At 43.7% G+C, this 14,125-nt stretch overlaps 1 pseudogene; it reads right to left on the bottom strand.

Moving 5' to 3' along the window:
- Nucleotides 1–344: 344 nt before the first annotated feature.
- LOC112224786 lies at nucleotides 345–13,662 on the bottom strand (annotated as a pseudogene).
- Nucleotides 13,663–14,125: the final 463 nt, after the last annotated feature.

Below are 14,125 nucleotides of genomic sequence, written 5' to 3'. Positions count from 1 at the left end.
AGGCTGTAATGCAACAATAGGTGGAAAAAGTCAAAGGGTCTGAATACTTTTGCAGAATGCACTGTATGACACTTTCAAATTGGGGACTAGATACATAAAAGTGCAACATTCATGTCTAAATGGTAAAATATATGTATGAAAATACCCTTAAATAAAAGGTGACATTCTGTACTGTCACATAAAACATTTGATCTTAAACCCAAAATGCTGGAGTATAGAGCCAAATTAAAAGTTTTAGCTTCACTGTCAAAATAAATATGTAGGAGAGAGTAAACACAAAACAAAGTACTGGCTACAGAGGCTAGGAAATATGTGAAAAAACTGCAGACAAACTAAACTTGAAGCAATTACCCTTTATTTTTTTTATTACAAAGATTAAAACATGTAAAAATAAGCAACATAAATGAAAAACTTGATATCTCTGGCTAGAACCCTTAAAATGGAACCCCAAAGCAAAAACTAATCAATAATCCACCAAGCACTTCTGACCAGAAAAATAATAAAATAGACAGAAACATATATTGACATCTATGCCTCATTTTGCGAGCTGTGCCTTCAAGGCGTCTATTAGCTCCCGTTTCTTGGTCCCTGTGACCTTCACCCCAAACTGCTTACATGCGTCCTTTAGCGCGGGCACCGTCAGCTTACCCAGGGTGCCTTTCTGTACATGAGCCCTCAACTCGTCCTCAGACATCTCCACCTTAGGCTTCTTCTCTGCTCCGCCTGCTTCCTCAGCTGAACACACACAGGGCCAGGATGTTACAATATTTGTTGCAGTATATTGACAGTGAGACAGCTCCTGCTGCCAGCAACTATACTGTTCTTTACCCAATTTGCCAGACGCAAGTGTAAATCTCTCCAATGGAACACATAGCAAGTGAACAATATCTCAGAAATGTAGATTATAGATTTCTCACCTGGTTTGCGTTTGGGTGCCCTCTAGGTCAGCAGGGTACACCAGATCTTTGAACTCCTGAGCCAGGGAACCAAGACACTGGTCATTCATCTTCACCTTGGGCACTGAAGGAGAGGGAGGTAGTGAGAGAGGATAAAGAATGGACAAGAAAAAGTGAGTATGAACACTGCCAAAAGATTTTGTCTTCAGTATTTTTGTGTATAGGTAGCACCAAAGGCGCATACAGTGCCTTCGGAAAGTATTCAGATCCCGTTCATGTTTCCACATTTTGTAAAGTTACAGAATTATTCTAACATTTATTGAATTGTTTTTTCCCCTCAATGTACAAACAATACCCCAAAATGGCAAAGCAAAAACAGGTTTAGAAATGTTAATTTATAAATACATTTACTCAGTACTTTGTTGGAGCACCTTTTGCAACGATTACAGCCACGAGTCTTCTTGGGTGTGACGCTACAAGCTTGGCACACCTGTATTTGGGGAGTTTCTCCTTTTCTTCTCTGCAGATCCTCTGAGGCTCTATTAGGTTGGATGGGGAGTGTTGCTGCATAGCTATTTTCAGGTGTTTCCAGAGATGTCTGATCCGGTTCAAGTCCGGGCTCTGGCTGGGCCACTCAAGGACATTCAGAAACTTGTCATGTAGACAATCCTGCGTTGTCTTGGCCGTGTGCTTAGGGTCAATGTCCTGTTGGAAGGTGAACCTTTGCCCCATGCTGAGGTCCTGAGCGCTCTGGAGCAGGTTTCATCAAGGATTTCTCTGTACTTTGCTCCGTTCATCTTTCCCTTGATCCCAACTATTTTCCCAGTCCCTTCCGCTGAAAAACATCCCCACAGCGTGATGCCGCCACCACCATGCTTCACTGTATGGATGGTACCAGGTTTCCTCCAGTCATGAGTTCTTGTTTCTCATAGTCTGCGAGTCCTTAAAGTGTCTTTTGGCAAACTCCAAGCGGCTGTCATGTGCCTTTAACTGAAGAGTGACTTATGTCTGGCCACTACCATAAAGGCCTGATTTGTGGAGTGCTGCAGAGATGGAAGAACCTTCCAGATGGACAACCATCTCCACAGAGGAACTCTATCAGAGTGACCCATCGGGTTCTTGGTCACCTCCCTAACCAAGGCCCTTCTACTGCTCAGTTTGGCCATTCAAATGCACTTAAACATCTCGTCTTGCCCATTCACACTGAATGGCACACATACCCAATCCATGTCTCAAGGCTTAAAAATTATTCTTTACTGCCTCCCGGGTGGCACAGTGGTCTTGGGCACTGCATCGCAGCCACCAGAGACTCTGGCTTCGCGCCCTGTGCCACCAGAGACTCTGGGTTCGTGCCCAGGAGTTCCATGGGGCGCCTAGCATCGTCTGGGTTTGGCCGATAGGGATATCCTTGTGTCATCGTGCACCAAAGACTCCTGTGGCAGGCAGGGCGCAGTGCACACTAACCAAGGTCGCCAGGTGCACGGTGTTTCCTCCTCTGAGGCTGGCTTCCGGGTTGGATGCACGCTGTGTTAAGAAGCAGTACGGCTTGTTTGGGTTGTGTTTCGGAGGATGCATGATTTCGACCTTCGTCTCTCCCGAGCCTGTACGGGAGTTGTAGCGATGAGACAAGATTGTTAGTAATTACTATTGGATACCACAAAATTGGGAAGAAAAGGGGTTCACATTAAAAAATAAAAATACATTTTTTATTAAAAAATATATTCTTTAACCTGTTTCCTCCCCTTAATCTACACTGATTGAAGTGGATTGACTAGGTGAAAGCTATTGTGACATCAATAAGGGACAATCGCTTTCACCTAGATTCACCTAGTCAGTCCATGTCATGGAAAGAGCAGGTGTTCATAATGTTTTTTACACTCTGTGTATAGTGTTCATTTATTATATCGGAGTCCATATTGTCCATGAGTTTCTAGTACATAGACCATATGGTTCAACAGAAAATAGCCTAATTAATGAAAAAAGCATCTAATCAACAAAGGCATTATTTAAAATGAACTCTGCAACTCTTCCAACTACACTGAAAAAAAATAAAACATGTAAAGTGTTGGTCATATGTTTCATGAGCTGAAATAAAAGATCCCATAAATTCTCCATATGCACAAAAAGTATATTTCTCTCAAATTTGGTATACAAATTGCTTTGACATCCCTGTTAGGGTGCATGTCTCCTTTGCCAAGAAAATCCATCCACCTGACAGGTGTGGCATATCAAGAAGCTGATTAAACAGCATGATCATTACACAGGTGCACCCTGTGCTGGGAACAAAAGGCCACTAAAATGTGCAGTTGTGTCACACAAGACAATTCCACAGATGTTGAGGGAGCATGCACTTATCACTCATCAATAATTTCCACCAGAGCTGTTGCCAGAGAATTTAATGTTCATTCCATAAGCCAACGTCGTTTTCGAGAATTTGGCAGTACGTCGAACTGGCCTCACAACCGCAGACCACGTGTAACCACGCCAGCCCAGGACCTGCACATCCGGCTTCTTCACCTGCAGGATCATCTCAAACCAGCCACCCGGACAGCTGATGAAACTGTGTTTGCACAAGAAGAATTTCTGCATAAACTGTCAGAAACCATCTCAGGGAAGCTCATCTGCATGCTCGTTGTCCTGACCCAGGTCTTGACCTGACTATAGTTCGGCGTTGTAAATGACTTCAGTGGGAAAATGCTCACCTTCGGTGGCCACGGGCACGCTGGAGAAGTGTGCTCTTCACAGATTAATTCCGGTTTCAACTTCACCGGGCAGATGGCAGAAAGCGAGTATGGTGTAGTGTGGGCGAGAGGTTTGCTGATGTCAACATTGTGACCAGAGTGCCCCATGGTGGCAGTGGTATGGTATGGGAAGGCATAAGCTACAGACAAATTCAATTGCATTTAATTGAACGCACAGAGACACAGTGACAAGATCGAGGCCCATTGTTGTGCCATTCCTCCACCACCATCAACTCATGTTTCAGCATGATAATGCACGACCCCATGTCGCAAGGATCTGTATACAATTCCTGGAAGCTGAAAGTGTCCTAGTTCTTCCAGCATCCCACAATGAGTATGGCCTGCATACTCACCAGACATGTCAACCACTGAACATGTGTAGGATGCTCTGGATCGACGTCTACGACAGCGTGTTCCAGTTCCCACCAATATCTAGCAACTCCGCACAGCCATTGAAGAGGAGTGGGACAACATTCCACAGGCCACAATCAACAGCCTGATCAACTCTATGCAAAGGAGATCTGTCGCGCTGCATGAGACAAATGGTGGTCACCATTTGGGTATTACCGGTGTGGTCCTCTGTGTGTTCCGGGGCCATGGGATCTAGTGCCAAGGCTTCCAGGTTCCTGTAGTGCTGCTGGAGGACTGGGTTCTCAAAGGCATCACTCCTGCAGCACAGGAAGAGCAATACAGTGTTTTTGGAAAGTATTCAGACCCCTTCCCCTTTTCCACATTTTGTTACATTACAGCCTTATTATCTAAAATGGATTAAAGAATTCCCCCCCCCTCATCAATATACATACAATACCCCATAATGACAAAGTAAAAACAGGTTTTTAGTAATGTATGCAAGTTTAAAAAAATTAAAAAAAATAGAAATACCGTATTGACATAAGTATTCAGACCCTTTGCTATGGGATTTGAAATTGAGCTCAGGTGCATCCTGTTTCCATTGATCATCCTTGAGATGTTAAAAAATATATATATATTTTAGGGGTAGATCAGCTTTATTATTGCAGATAATATATACAGCACCAGTAAAAGGTTTTTACATACCGACTCATTCAAGGGTTTCTTTATTTGACTATTTTCTACATTGTAGAATAATAGTAAAGACAAAACTATGAAATAACACATATGGAATCATGTCGTAACCAAAAAAAAAAGTTACATCAAAATATATTTTATATTTGAGATTCTTCAACGTAAACACACATTCTTGGCATTCTCTCAACCAGCTTCACCTGTAATGCTTTTCCAACAGTCTTGAAGGAGTTCCCACATATGCTGAGCACTTGTTGGTTGCTTTTTCTTCACTCCGCGGTCCAACTCATCCCAAACCATCTCAATTGGGTTGAGGTCAGATGATTGTGGAGGCCAGGTCATCTGATGCAGCATTCCATCACTCTCCTTCTTGGAGGAGTGTTGGGTCATTGTCCTGTTAAAAAACAAATGATAGTCCCACTAAGCAAATCAAATCAAGTGTTATGTCACATACACATGGTTAGCAGATGTTAATGCGAGTGTAGCGAAATGCTTGTGCTTCTAGTTCCGACAATGCAGTAATAACCAAAGCGTAAACCAGATGGGAGGCATATCGCTGCAGAATGCTGTGGTAGCCATACTGGTTAAGCAAAGTACCCCCCACACCATCAAAACTGCTTCTTCCTGCTTCACGGTGGGAGCCACACATGCGGAGATCATCCGTTCACCTACTCCTCATCTCACAAAGACATGGTGGTTGGAACCAAAAATCTCAAATTTGGACTCGGATGTCCACCGGTCTAAAGTCCATTGCTCGTTTTTCTTGGCCCAAGCAAGTCTCTTATTATTGGCAGTCCTCATGAGAGCCAGTTTCATGGTTTATACGACTGCACTTGAAGAAACTTTCAAAGTTCTTGAAATTGTTCATGTCTTCAAGTAATGGACTGTCATTTCTCTTTGCTTGTTTGAGCTGTTCTTGCCATAATATGGACTTGGTCTTTTACCAAATAGGGCTATCTTCTGTATACCACCCCTACCTTGTCACAACACAACTGATTGGCTCAAACACATAAGGAAAGACATTCCACAAATTAACAAGGTACCCCTGTTAATTGAAATGCATTCCAGGTGACTACCTCATGAAGCTGGTTGAGAGAATGCCAAGAGTGTGCAAAGCTGTCATCAAGGCAAAGGGTGGCTATTTTTAAGAATCTCAAATATTAAATATATTTGTTTAACATTTTTTTTGGTTACTACATGATTCCATATGTGTTATTTCATAGTTTTGATGTCTTCAATGTAGAAAATAGTAAAAAATAAATAGGTAAAATAAAGTAAAATCCTGGAATGAGTAGGTGTCTCAACTTGACTGGTACTGTGTATCCCATATCTGCACAAAATTGAAAGCTCTCACAACCCTGCTTACAAACACACATGGGCTCTAGGATCTGCAACCATTATCCTTTTTCACCCACTTAACTCCACACACCAAAACACACCCCACCTTCCATCACAATACATCTGCACATACTGTGTCCTCTGTTGTGTTTTATCTATAAGATGTTGATTGAGTACTTGTGTTCCAGTTCCTTATATTTGTATTATTTTGCTAATTACCCTCTCTTCTAATGCTGACTTATCAATTCATGAAATGCTACAAATGGAAAGTCTAATACTAATTATTTTCCAACATTTAGAATGGTGTAGTAGTAGTTTATTTCTTTAACAACATATTTTTTTATTACAATTCCTACTACCATGGCTAGTATTGGGTGTTGCATTATTCGACTCCTCTATGGGAACTTTGTAATACTTAGAATAGCCTTTGTGTCTCGGAACATTTGGTTATCAATATACAGTTTATCGGCTATGAGAGCTACACGTTTCCTTTTTAATCTATTCTCCTCAAAGATTGGGTACAGAACTTTGGGCCGTTCTGTTTTTTTCCTTCGGGAACTAATCATTCATAGCCATTTTCGTGCCAGCAAGTGTTTTAACCAGGCTTTTAACCTTTATTTTATCTTTAAAGAAAATAAATGTAGGCCTCCTGGGTGGCGCAGTGGTCTAAGGCACTGCATCGCAGTACTAGCTGTGCCCCCAGAGATTCTGGGTTTGAGTCCAGGCTCTGTCAGGAATTTCTTCTTTCTCTTGGAAGTACCAAATTCTCTCTCATGGATCTCGTCTGTATGTCAAGTAAGGCTTCTGTCAGATGTCCCTTTTAGCTTGTTTGTATCTTTCTCCATTGTCACAGTTCTCACTCATCAAGGCTCACCTTAAACTCCTTTCTATCTTTACTGATCAATTCAAGTATGCCCAGTTTGTCTTATTGATTTTAACAGATCGGTTTCCACCCTTTCCATTCCCGGTGGTGAAAAGCCTAAGTCATCGAGTCGCCGCATTTTCTTTTAGAGATTGGTTCTCCTACTCTGTCATGTTTGGATGTTGCTCGTTTTCGTAATATTTTTCGATACATTTTTCTAGCCTTATTTGTTTTGTGTTATCCAGATTGAAGGTTATTACCCACCAGTATGTGAAGTGCTAATATTTGGTCTAACTTTCAGATATTGAATATTACGTTTTTATCTTGAGGTGATCTGCACTGCTGTGTTCAGTTCGCCATCTTGAATGTTTTAATTCCTTCTTGGGATGTTTCTACAACTTGATTGGAGTCCACCTGTGCTGCTAAATTAATTTGATTGGACAGGCACACACCTGTCTATACAAGGTTCCACAGTTGACAGTGCATGTCAGAGCAAAAACCAAACCATGAGGTAGAAGGAATTGTCCGTAGAGCTGCAAGACAGGATTGTGTCGAAGCACAGATCTGGGTAAGGGTACCAAAAAAACATCTGCAGCATTGAAGGTCCAAGAACACAGTGACCTCCATCATTCTTAGATAGAAGTAGTTTGGAACCACCAAGACTCTTCCTAGAGATGGCCGCCCTGCTAAACTGAGCAATCAGGGGGAAGGGCCTTGGTCAGGGAGGTGAACAAGAACCTGACTGTCACTGACAGAACTCCAGAGTTCCTCTGTGGAGATGGGAGAAACTTCCAGAGGATCAACCACCTCTGCAGCACTCCATCAATCAGGCCTTTATGATAGAGTGGTCAGACGGAAGCCACTCTTCAGTAAAAGGCACATGACATCCCGCTTGGAGTTTTGCCAAAAGGCACCCAAAGGACTCTCAGACCATGAGAAACAAGATTCTCTGGTCTGATGAAACCAAGATTGAACTCTTTGGCCTGAATGCTAAGCGTCACATCTGGAGGAAATCTGGCACCATACCTATGGTGAAGCATGGTGGTAGCAGCATCATGCTGTGGGGATGTTCTTCAGCGGCAGGGCCAGGGTGACTAGTCAGGATCACGGGAAAGATGAACGGAGCTAAGTAGAGAGAGATCCTTACTGAAGTCCTGAGCGCTCTGGAGCAGGTTCTCAGACTGTGGCGAAGGTTCACCTTCCAACAGAACAACGACCCTAAGCACACAGCCAAGACAATGCAGGAGTGGCTTCAGGACAAGTCTGAATGTCCTTGAGTGGCCCAGCCAGAGCCCGGACTTGAAACCCGATCGAACATATCTGGAGAGACCTGAAAATAGTTGTGCAGCGACACTCACCATCCAACCTGACAGAGCTTGAGAGGATCTGCAGAGAATAATGGGAGAAACTCCCCAAATACAGTTGTGCCAAGATTGTAGCATCACACCCAAGAAGACTCTAGGCTGTAATCGCTGCCAAAGGTGCTTCAACAAAGTACTGAGTAGAGGGTCAGAATACTTATGTTAATAACCATACATTTGCAAACAAAAAAATTAACTGTTTTCACAGTATTGTGTGTAGATTGATGAGGAAAAAAACAATTTAAATCAATTTTAGAATAAGGCTGTAAGGTAACAATGTGGGAAAAGTCAAGGGGTCTGAATACTTTCTGAACATTTTCTGAATGCACTGTGCACAGACAACACATGAGTAAGTGGGAATTTCAACTCATTCATGTCATAGGACATGACACTTATGTTTTATGCTTTTACTTTTTTCAAAATGCAAATCCTGGTATGGAAACAATCTGTGCAGACAGCTGTGATGTTTTTATTTTCACTGTAATGAAAGGGCCGAACCGGGAATTTGAAGGGTAACTTGTGTACTATCTCCTTCATCTTGTCCACCTGGAGGTCGGAGGCGGTGGGGAGCTGAGGAGCGTCCAGGTTACAGATGTCATCCGCGTAGGGCAGGAAGATGCCATGGAAGCCTGAGAATACACATTATATTAATTGTGCGATATTCTTTGGGGTGGGACCCAATGACTGTACCTGGAGCCTCAATCTGGGCCTGGCCCTCATCTAGCTCCTCTCTCTGGGGCACCAGGGCTAAGAAGCGTGGGGAAGAGTTACGGATCCGTGTGTAGTTACACAGAGCGAACACGTTCCTCTCACTACACCTGCGCAGCAACGCTGTAAACACACAGGCACTCCCTGGGATGGAAAAACAGGACAGAGTGAGAAAGGGGTTAAAGTTGGAACTCAAAAGATAATGGAACTCAAGAGGGCAAACATGGGTTGACAATCCCCAGATAACATTTGACCGGCAGTTATGTATTAAATTGTCACCGTCTCTCTTCCCATCATAATGACAGGTTCAGTGTTTAAGGACGGACGCACACAAACACACCTGTGACCGTCTCCTCCTCTGGGTAGATGAAGAGAGCAGATCTGAGGTGGTGGTGCAGTTTGAGACGCTCCATGGGCTTGAACCCAATCAGCTCCAGACCCGGGTCAGAAAACTTCTTTATCACATCCACCTCATCTTTCTCCATCACTATCTGCCTGCCTGCATACACCTACACAGACAAAACACACAACCACTTCTAGACTGAAATGACCCTAACAGCATGAGAAGTATGAATTTATACTTTCTTTGATACACTTTCAATAATTGCTATACTTTGAGATTCCAACAAGTTACCTGAGCCCTCTTGGTGTCACTGGGGAGCAGCAGGCTGCCTGTCTGTGTGTGGTAAAGGCATGTCTTGGTGTGGGCGGGCTCATTGTTGTCTCTGTAGAGCTCTTTGGCATTAGGCTTCTTGGTCTGTCGGACCGTGATGTACACACCCACCGCCACGTTCATCTCTTCCCCCAGACACAGATTCAACCTGAGACTCAGGAGGAGAGAAGACTCATCAGCAACCAGGGCCCTATTCAGTAGGCATGTGACAAATGTAAAAATGTTCTTACCATTAAAATGTTTATTTTATTTTTTTATAACAAAAAATTATAAAACGAAATGTGAATTCACAATGCAGATATGGTCCTGCGTGTGACCGCTAGTGGGAGATGCAGTTCAATCTACAGCAGTACTGGCTACCAGATGGCGCTCGCTTTACTGCTGTCCCCCAATCACTCAGAAACTATGGTAGTTAATTATGTTTTTAGGTTCTCTGCCGTGTGCCTCTCCTCCATGTTCTCCGAGGCCAGGAGACATGTTCCTACATCGGAATTAATGTGCCACTTCTCGTCAATGTGATGGCTCGTTGAAATTATGTATGACAAGCGTGTTCATAGAAGTCCAACAATCTGCTAACGCCACGTATGGTGTTTGAGAGCTCGAGCTCTGTACTTGCAGAGGAATCATTGTACAATTTCTCCATCCGGGCCGTCAATGGTTTTTCGACATGACATCTTATAGACTGGTCCTAGAAATACCATCAGGACACTGAAGCCGACATCCTCTACCATTGACAATGGCTGCATATCAACTGCAATCAGCGCTGTGAGTTTCTCACACCGTCCCATATCGCACTTCTTTCACGTGAAGAGCCAATCTGTCTGTTGTTGGATGTCTGCGCTGCTGCAGCAGTTAGGGAGGAACCGTGAGACCCATTTAGATGGCTAAGCGTTGAACCTGTACTGCTACAGTAGCGCAATTCCACCTCACACAGTTCGCATTTCACCACCTTCTCATTTAACTTTTCAAAGTATTGCCATACAGGACTTCGCTGCTGTCACTTCCCTGTCTCACTGACATTTTTCCAACTGACAATTTCTTTGTTATTTTACCAGGTAAGTTGACTAAGAACATGTTCTCATTTGCAGCAACGACCTGGGGAATAGTTACAGGTGAGAGGGGGATGAATGAGCCAATTGTAAACTGGGGATTATTAGGTGACCGTGATGGTTTGAGGGACAGATTGGGAATTTAGCCAGAACACCAGGGTTAACACCCCTACTCTTACGATAGGTGCCATGGGATCTTTAATGACCTCATGGAGTCAGGACACCCGTTTAACGTCCCATCCGAAAGACGGCACCCTACACAGGGCATCACAGCCCTGGGGCATTGGGATATTTTTTTAGACCAGAGGAAAGAGTGCCTCCTACTGGCCCTCCAACACCACTTCCAGCAGTATCTGGTCTCCCATCCAGGAACTGACCAGTACCAACCCTGCTTAGCTTCAGAAGCAAGCCAGCAGTGGTATGCAGGGTGATATGCTGCTGACAATGATGTGCGGAGCGCTTTATATCTATGGCAAATCATTTGAAAGACGCTTCTCCCCCCTAGAAATGTTAAAGCATTGTTGCATTAGGTATTTGTTTCATTTTTCCCTTTATGATGATCGGGAGCTGTTAGTGGTAGTTGTGTTAACTGCACTGAAAATGTAATTGTGTGATTTTTATTCTACAGTGTTTTTCGGTTAGAGATTTTATTTTAACGATCCCAATTTCCGTTAAACGTTCACACCCTTAGTAGAGAGAAATGTTAAACTTTTGAAACATCTAAACATGTCTTATAAGAACAGTGCCCCGCCTATACAATGGTGGGGGAAACTAGCTAGCCTGTGCTTGTCACCTTGCCATGGATCTCTTCATCTCCTTGGCTCGAACCCTCTTCCGGAGGTCCTCCAGTTTCCCACAAGGCTCCATCTGCAGGCCCAGCTCAGACTCATCCTCGGGGGGGCTCACCACGTCGCAGAAGAAAAGCGAGACGTCAAACCCACCTGGCTTCAGATGCATCAGGTCTATCACCACACCTGTGAGTGAGTGAGAAAATGTATCATACACTTCTAGTGATAAACTATACATTTGCAGGACCAAGATGTATTTCAGGCAATTTTTCAAAACCCTCCACCTACAACCCAGTTACATCGATGATGCCAAATGCCATAGAGGTACAACTATGAGTGTTCTATCTTTGAGAATTGCCCATCCCCTTTCTCCAGACCCACCAGTCTCTTTAAGGTCACCGGCCTTGGTGCGGGCTTGGCGGTCACGCTCAGTCGCCCCTGTGTAGCGTGTCTGGGCAGGTAAAGATCATGAGGCGCTTGTAGGAGAGCCGCAACTTAACGTCGCTGTAGAGGTTGGAGCAGCACCACAGGGCCTCACCCAGGTTGGTCTTCCCACTACCCATGGTCTCATCTGCCACCGTTCTCCCCACGCAGCCCATCCACATCCTTCACCCAACGGGCACCTAGAGGAGGGAGGGAGATGGATGAAGGAATATAGAACAGGACAGAGGACAAAAGAGGAATGAGAGTGATGGGTGGGGGAGATAAGAGGTGGATAGACAGAGGTAAGGAAGACGAGTAAAGACAAGTAGATTAGAAATAGAGATACACAGAGAGCATAATAACAAAAGTTAATTTGGCTTCCAGAAGACTCCAAAACCCTTTCAGAACATACACAGAAACTGCCAGCCAGGGAGACATACCAGGTGAGTCCAGGTCATGGTAAACATAGACATGCTTGAAAGTGTTCCTGGGGTTCTTGCTCTGTTCCGTCCCATAGAACACTAGAGCCACCAGGTCCTTGTCACTGCTGATAATCTTACTGGTATACACACTGCAGACACACTGGGGAGGGAGAGTAACAAGATACAATACAACACTGTCAGGGGGCTAAGCAGGACAACAGAGAGATAAGAGGGTGGGTGGGAAAGAGCCATGGGCCATGTCACATTTCATGTTTCTGAGAGTTCAGTAATATTGATCATGTCTGAGATAGTGAGAGAAAGAGAGAGTGGCAGGGAAGGTGGAGAAGAAAAAACAGGAAACTGTAAGGGAAAGTAGAGAGTTGAGACAACTCAAGAGAAACAGATCTACCTGCATGGTCATGTCAAATGGTGAGGGCTCTCCATCCTCCCCCCTGATGAACATCTCCTTGGAAGCATCCACCAGAAACACCAGGCTGTCATGCCCTGTGCACTTATAGTCCACTGGGGAGAGGGATTGCAATTACATCACAACATATACTAAACTCCATACAATTCAGTAGTGATCCATTCAATCGCCATCAATGTTTGTCCTACCTTCAAACTCATCCCCTTCTTCCCCATCCACATAGTCATCCTCATTCTGGTAGTAGGCTTTCCACTCTGCCATTGTCCCCAACTAGGCTACACTGGAAGGCTCTGGTGGAGCCCTGAAAATGACATGACACGACACACAGGGAGAGGTCATTAAAGTTTATGAAAAACATGTTGAAAATTGTGATTGTTATAAAACTGATTAGTTAGCTAATAGCATATGTATTGTTTGAAGACGGATTTGTTTTGGAAGGAAGGTCATGATGACTTCGGGGAATCAATGCTCAACTTCTTCCTGGCGGGTAAGTGTATTTTGGCTAGCTAGTTTAGCAGACATTTATCGCCATAATATAACAATACATTTTCCTTTAACCTTGCGACCGAGTGTGTGGTGTTACGAATGTGTTTCGGATTAGAATGGTTAACGACACGCTTTGTCTTGATGCAGGTTGTAACGCTCAATGAGTGAATGGGTGTGGAGTCAGGCGCAGAGAGCAAAGGATGCGGGGGAAAAAAAAACACGCTTTATGTCCAAAATCAAAAAGAAAAAAATAGTTATACCCAACACAGGCGTAACTATAACTTACAATAAGTACCCTTAGGTTAAAAAAATACATAAATAAATACCAGGACAGCGCGAAAACCCAACAAAACACTAACACCTCTCACAAATACAGAAGAACAAGCCCGCACAAACAGAAGCGGGCTAAACGAACTTAAATAACACCACCCTAACAACCAAACAATGAACAGGTGAAAACAATTAGACAAAACCAAACGAACACGGAACAAAGGATCGGTGGCAGCTAGTAGACCGGCGACGACGACCGCCGAGCGCCACCCGAACAAGAAGGGGAGCCACCTTCGGTAATATTCGTGACACAGGTGTTGATATCATACCATATCTGCGTGCTCTGTTGTCACTTGAACGTGCAGTACTTTTTCTGTTGAAAAATATGTTGGTGTGTTCATGTAAAACTAAAATTGCATAGCGCCACCTACTGTGTGATTGAAGTGGAGACGCATTGATAGCGCATCTATGAAACATACTGTATATTGTCTAAATAATTGTCATATCAGAGGAGCCTCTTGAAGAAGAAGTTACAGGTCTGTGAGAGTCAGAAATCTTGCTTGTTTGTAGGTGACCAAATACTTATTTCCCACCATAATTTGCAAATAAATTCATAAAAAATCCTACAATGTGATTT

Source organism: Oncorhynchus tshawytscha, linkage group LG25, assembly GCF_018296145.1.
Source record: "Oncorhynchus tshawytscha isolate Ot180627B linkage group LG25, Otsh_v2.0, whole genome shotgun sequence".
Lineage (NCBI taxonomy): Eukaryota > Metazoa > Chordata > Actinopteri > Salmoniformes > Salmonidae > Oncorhynchus > Oncorhynchus tshawytscha.
This window is presented reverse-complemented; position numbering and strand designations above follow the sequence as displayed.